A 7,379-nucleotide genomic window follows, 5' to 3' on the forward strand; every position below is an offset into this window, starting at 1 on the left:
TCAATTTCAGAAGTTGTTATTGGTGTATTCAGGGATTTGGCTTCTTCCTGGTTCAGACTTGGGAGGGTGTATGTGTCCAGGAATTTATCCATTTCTTCTAGATTTTCTAGTTTATTTGCAAAGAGGTGTTTATAGTATTCTCTGATGGTAGTTTGTATTTCTGTGGGTAGTGGTGATATCCCGTTTGTCATTTTTTATTGCATCTATTTGATTCTTTCTTTTCTTCTTTATTAGTCTGGCTAGCAGTCTATCTATTTTGTTATTCTTTTCAAAACACCAGCTCCTGGATTCATTGATTTTTTGAAGGGTTTTTCTTATCTCTATCTCCTTCAGTTCTGCTCTAATCTTAGTTATTTCTTGTTTTCTGCTAGATTTTGAATTTGTTTGCTCTTGCTTCTCTAATTCTTTTACTTTTGATGTTAGGGTGTCGATTTTAGATCTTTCCTGCTTTCTCTTGTGGGCGTTTAGTGCTATAAATCTCCCTCTACATACTGCTTTAAATGTTTCCCAGATATTCTGAAACATTGTGTTTTCATTCTCATTGGTTTCAGATGACATCTTTACTTCTGCCTTAATTTCATTATTTACCCAGATGTCATTCAGGAGCAGGTTGTTCAGTTTCCATGTAGTTGTTCAGTTTTGAGTGCGTTTCTTAATCCTGAGTTCTAATTTGATTGCACTGTGGTCTGAGAGACTGTTTGTTATGATTTCCATTCTTTTCCATTTGCTGAGGAGTGTTTTACTTCCAATTATGTGGTCAATTTTATAGTAAGTGTGATGTGGTAGTGAGAAGAATATATATTCTGTTGATTTGGGGTGGAGAGTTCTGTAGATGCCTATTAGGTCCACTTGGTCCACAGCTAAGTTCAAGTCCTGAATATCCTTGTTAATTTTCTGTCTCATTTATCTAATATTGACAGGTAGGTGTTAAAGTCCCACTATTATTGTGTGGAAGTCTAAGTCTCTTTGTAAGTCTCTAAGAATTTGCTTTATGAATCTGGGTGCTCCTGTATTGGGTGCATATATATTTTGGATAGTTAGCTCTTCTTGCTGCATTGATCCCTTTACCATTATGTAATGACCTTTTTTGTCTCTTTTGGTCTTTGTTTAAAGTCTTTTATCAGAGATTAGGATTGCAACTCCTGCTTCTTTTTTTTTTTTTTTTTCTTCCCATTTGCTTGGTAAATATTCCTCCATCCCTTTATTTTGAGCCTATGTGTGTCTTTGCACGTGAGATGGGTCTTGACTTTTTACCCAGTTTTCCAGTCTATGTCTTCTAATTGGGGCATTTAGCCTGTGTACATTTAAGGTTAATATTGTTATGTGTGAATTTGATCCTGTCATTATAATGCTAGCGGTTATTTTGTCCGTTAGTTGATGCAGTTTCTTCATAAGGTCGATGTGCTTTACAATTTGGTATTTTTTGCTGTGGCTGGTACTGGTTGTTCTTTTCCATGTTTAGTGCTTCCTTCAGGAGCTCTAAGGCAGGCCTGATGGTGACCAAATCTCTCAGCATTCGCTTGTCTGTCAAGGATTTTATTTCTCCTTCACTTATGAAGCTTAGTTTGGCTGGATATGAAATTCTGGGTTGAAAATTCTTTTCTTTAAGAATGTTGAATATTGGCCCCCCACTCTCTTCTCGCTTGTAGAGTTTCTGCAGAGAGATCTGCTGTTAGTCTGATGGGCTTCCCTTTGTAGGTAACCCTACCTTTCTGGCTGCCCTTGACATTCTTTCCTTCATTTCAACCTTGGTGAATCTGATTATGTGTCTTGAGGTTGCTCTTCTTGAGGAGTATCTTTGTGGTGTTCTCTGTATTTCCTGAATTTGAATGTTGGCCTGTCTTGCTAGGTTGGGGAAGTTCTCCTGGATAATATCCTAAAGAGTGTTTTCCAACTTGGTTCCATTCTCCTCATCACTTTCAGGTACACCAATCAAATGTAGATTTGGTCTTTTCACATAGTTCCATATTTCTTGGAGGCTTTGTCGTTCCTTTTTATTTCTTTTTTCTCTAATCTTGTCTTCTCTCTTTATTTCATTAAGTTGATCTTCAATCACTGATATCCTTTCTTCTGCTTGATCGATTCAGCTGTTGAAACTTTTGTATGCTTCATGAAGTTCTTGTGCTGTGTTTTTCAGCTCCATCAGGTCATTTATGTTCTCTATACTGTTTATTCTAGTTATGAATTCATCTAACCTTTTTTCAAGGTTCTTAGCTTCCTTGCATTGGGTTAGAACATAATCCTTTAGCTCGGAGGAGTTTGTTATTACCCACCTTCTGAAGTCTACTTCTGTCAATTCATCAAACTCATTCTCTGTCCAGTTTTGTTCCCTTGCTGGCGGGGAGTTGTGATCCTTTGGAGGAAAAGAGACGTTTTGGTTTTTGGCATTTTCAGCCCTTTTCTGCTGGTTTCTCCCCTTTTTTGTGGATTTATCTACCTTTAGTCTTTGATGTTGGTGACCTTCAGATGGGGTCTTTGAGTGGATGTGCTATTCCTTTCTGTTTGTTAATTTTCCTTCTAACAGCCTGGCCCCTCTGCTGCCGGTCTGCTAGAGTTTGCTGGAGGTTCACTCCCGACCCTGTTTGCCTGGGTATCACCAGCAGAGGCTGCAGAACAGCAAAGATTGCTCCTGATCTTTCCCCTGGAAGCCTCGTCCCAGAGGGGCACCTGCCAGATGCCAGCCAGAGTTCTCCTGTATGAGGTGTCTGTCGGCCCCTACTGGGAAGTGTCTCCCAGGCAGGATACACGGGGATCAGGGACCCACTTGAGGAGGCAGTCTGACCCTTAGCAGAGCTTGAACGCTGTGCTGGGAGATCTGCTGCTCTCTTCAGAGCTGTCAGCCAGGAGTGTTTAAGTCTGCTGAAGCTGCACCCACAGCTGCCCCTTTCCCTAGGTGCTCCGTCCCTGGGAGATGGGGATTCTATCTGTAAGTCCCTGACTGGGGCTGCTGCCTTTTTTTCAGAGATGGCCTGCCTAGAGAAGAGAAATCTGGTAGTCTGGCCACAACAGCCTTGTTGAGCTGCAGTGGACTCCGCCCAGTTCAAACTTCCCAGCAGCTTTGTTTACACTGTGCGTGTAAAACCGCCTACTCAAGCCTTAGCAATGGTGGACGCCCTTCCCCCCACCAAGCTAGAGCGTCCTAGGTGGATCTCAGACTGCAGCTGCGCTGGCAGCCGGAATTTCAAGCCAGTGGATCTTACTTTGCTGGGCTCCGTGGTGGTGGGACCCGCCAAGCTAGATTACTTGGCTCCCTGGCTTCAGTACCCCTTTCAAGGGGGGTGAACGGTTCTATCTCACTGGTGTTCCAGGCGCCACTGGGGTATGGAAAAAAAGAACTGCAGCTAGTTCGGTGTCTGCCCAAATGGCCACCCAGTTTTGTGCTCGAAACCCAGGGCCCTGCTGGGGAAGGCACCGGAGGGAATCTCCTGGTTTGCAGGTTGCGAAGACTGTGGGACAAGCTCAGTATCTGTGCCGAAGTTCCTCAGGCTCAGTCCCTCACAGCCTCCCTTGGGTAGGGGAGAAAATTTCCTGATCCCTTGTGCTTCCCGGGTGAGGCAGTGCCCCACCCTGTTTTGGCTCACTGTCCATGGGCTGCACCCACTGTCCAGCGAGTCCCAGTGAGATAAACCGTGTACCTCAGTTGGAAATGCAGAAATCACCCGCCTTCTGCATCGACCTCGCTGGGAGCTGCAGACAGGAGCTGTTCCTATTTGGCCATCTTGCGAACAATCCTTGCTTGGAAAAGGTGCTATTTTTAAACCCATTTTCCAAGTAAGGAAACTGAGGTGTGAAGAGGCGAAGTAGCCTGCCCAGAGTTATGGAGCTGGAAAATGGAAGCCTTGAGATTGGCACCCTGGTTGTCAGGCCCCAGAGTGTACAGGTGTGCTCTACTGTTCTGCCTTCATGGGAAAGGCAGGGAGACGTATTTGGGTGCCAACAGCATGTATTAGTCCATTTTCACAGTGCTGTAAAGAACTATTCATACCTGAGACTGGGAAATGTATAAAGAAAAGAGGTTTAATTGACTCACAATTCAGCAGGCTTAACAGGAATCATGGCTTGGAGGCCTCAGGAAACTTAAAATCATGGTGGAAGGCAAAGGGGAAGCAAGCACATCTTACCACCACAAAGCAGAGAGAGAGAGAGAGAGAGGGGGGAGGGGAAGGGAGGGAGAGAGAGAAAATGCTGCACAAATTTAAACCAATCAGAATTCATGATAGAATTCACTCACTATCAGGAGAACAGCAAGGGGGAAATCTACCCCCATGATCCAATCACCTCCCACCAGGTCCCTCCCTCAACACATGGGGATTACAAGTTGAGATGAGATTTGGGTGGCGACACAGAGCCAAACATATCACTGCCTCATAGGACATTCTAGAGCGCAGGAGATACTCACCCAAATTGATGTAGTAAGACAAGTGAATTGTAAAAGTAACCCGAGGTGGTTTCCTCTGCACGGTGGACTAGAGATGGGAGACTGGGAGGAAAACTTATATTTTCTGTTATTTTATATATTCCTGAACCATTTGAATTGCTATTACTATGTACATGGATTACTTTCATAATTTAAAAATCCTATCCCTCCTTCAAGGCCTTGTTAAAAAGTTTCCTCCAGAAGCTTCTCTAATTCCCTCACTAAAAAATGGGTTCTCCATCCTCTGAGCTCCCATGGAATTTGATTTCTCTTCTCCTCAAAACTCACTGCTTCTGACTTTACTATAGCTGCTCTTGAAAATGTCTTGAGGACAGTCTTTGTCAGATTTTCCTGGCATATCTCCATAGCCTTGGCGCCATGCCCTGCCTGTGGTAGGTGTTTGGTCAATGTTGAATGAGCTGGATGAGTGGATTTTGCTAATGCCAGACTGTATCCATTTCCTTCAATTCAGGGAACTCAGAAGACACGGCTTAGGTATGTCCATGTGTCAGTCATTTCGCTGCCCCTGGGAAGGAAGGAAATGGAAAAAGAAAGAAGTGTAGAGTGGACACTCTGCCCCATCCACCTGTAAAGACAGAATCACAGAATATCAACACTGAAATGGATCTTAGATCATTATGTTCAGCCCCATCATTTTTATAATACAGGTGAGGAAACTGAGGCCAGGGAATGAAAAATACTTGAGGCCAGGCACGGTGGCTCAAGCCTGTAATCCCAGCACTTTGGGAGGCCAAGACGGGCGGATCACGAGGTCAGGAGATCGAGACCATCCTGGCTAACACGGTGAAACCCTGTCTCTACTAAAAAAAAAATACAAAAAACTAGCCGGGTGAGGTGGCGGGCGCCTGTAGTCCCAGCTACTCGGGAGGCTGAGGCAGGAGAATGGCGTGAACCCGGGAGGCAGAGCTTGCAGTGAGCTGAGATCTGGCCACTGCACTCCAGCCTGGGCGACAGAGAGAGACTCCATCTCAAAAAAAAAAAAAAGAAAAAGAAAAAAAGAAAAATACTTGAAAGCCCACAACTAAATTTCCTGTTCAATTGTAGGAGTTGTATCAGCCTAGGTTTTTTGTTTTTTTTTTTTTTAATAGCAAGTTATTTATTGAACTAGGCATTGAGTTTTACATACATTTTTCCTTTTTCTGAGACAGGATCACACTGTTGTCCAGGCTGCAATGCAGTGGCCGGATCACGGCTCACTGCAGCCTGTGAACTCCTGGGCTCAAGTGATCCTCTCACTTCAGCCTCCCAAATAGTTAGGATTACAAGCATGTGCCACCAAGTCCAGCTAATTATTTTTTTTTGGTAGAGATGGGGGTGGGGGGTGTCTCCCTATGTTGCCCAGGCTGGTCTCAAATTCCTGGCCTCAAGCAATCCTCCTGCCTTGGCCTCTCCCAAAGTGCTCGGATTATAGGTATGAGGCACTGTGCCTGGCTTATATATACTTCTTTCATTCTTCACAAGCAGGTCCCACCATCAGGCAGGACACAGAGAAACTCGACGTTCCTTATTTTATTTCCAGTTTTCATCCGAATCCACTGGGGAATGGGACGATTTTGCTTTTGTTTCTTGGCCAGGAATCGCTTAATCCTGAAAGTCTTGTGAGAAGACATGGCGAGAAGTGGAGGCAAGAACACCAGCCTAGGTTTTTAAGTAGTTTTTCCTCATCACCAAAGCAATATGTGTTTAATGCTTACCTTGGTTTTTTTTTTTTTCTCTATTCTCTCTATATTTCTACCTGAACATGGTTTTGAGCTTTTAATGGTGGTCCTTGCAAGTAATGTTGCAAGCTGGCACAGATTCTTTTTGGATGTCAGTAGATGATGGCTGGGTGAATGGATGGATGAATTAGTGACTTTCCCAGGATCACATGGCAGTCAGCAACAGAGCTGGAACTCAGCTAACCATCTTGCTGAGGGATGTCAAGTAGCTGAAGTACCTGGTGCAAAAGAGCTTCAGAGTTGCCATGACAACCTCAGTAGTCTTCTAATTTCCATCATCTGAGTAAGGATCAGGACCAGAACCGTATTTACAGGCACAGAGGTTAAAGCCCAACGGAAGAAAGGACTCTGCAATAAGCAGTTTGTTGAGAACACCAGGACTGGTCTGAAAGATGGGCCGAGATAAATCATCCAGAGGACACTGTTATCCAGGTAGTGCCCTGTCCTGAAGAGATACAGGAGGTAGACGCAGGTTCCAGAACTGGTGCAAGCTCTGACTCATTGGGAGACTTTGGGAAGGTCACCACTCTGGGCTTTGGCTTCTTTACCTATGACGTGATATAGTTGGACTAGTTCCTGCATCATATCCAAGGATTCTTCTAGTAGGCAAATGCTCTAGCTCCACAACTGAAAAATGTCAGTATTTGGAAAATGCAATCCTATTGCTCCTAGGATTTCAGCCTCAGACCCACAAAGAGGGGTTACACCGCTCCCACCTCCTTTATCACCTTCAGACTGCATTCCCCTCTCACAGTCAGAGCAGAGGGAGCGCACCCTGCAGGCAGGTCATTTCCCCATGCCTGGCCAGCTACTGACACAGGTTGGGGGTGGATGCAGGTGCTTGGAGGTGGCTTGATATGCTTCAAGGACTGCCCTCCATTGGACGGGGCCCTTGGGAACCACTCCAGCTATGCATGGCAAAGAGCAGCTTCCCCAACTGGAATTAGGGGTGTGCCTTCCTCCTACTGCATACAGATGGAGGCTGTGGGAGGCCAACAGTACTGGGAGAAGCCACCAGGGCTGGAGGGTTAGGTGACTGGGCAACCTGCAGCAACTCTTCATCCACCCATATCCAGGCCTCTAACGTTATGTCCCCTGGTGTCTTCATGAGCCATCTACCTTTCCATCCTCTCTACCTTCTTATGCTCTTCCTCACTTATACCTCATTCATTCAGAAACTATTTCTTGAGCACCTGTTGTTCTTGGTGCTGCAAAGACAGTTG

Source organism: Colobus angolensis, unplaced genomic scaffold (genome assembly GCF_000951035.1).
Source record: "Colobus angolensis palliatus isolate OR3802 unplaced genomic scaffold, Cang.pa_1.0 Scaffold99, whole genome shotgun sequence".
Lineage (NCBI taxonomy): Eukaryota > Metazoa > Chordata > Mammalia > Primates > Cercopithecidae > Colobus > Colobus angolensis.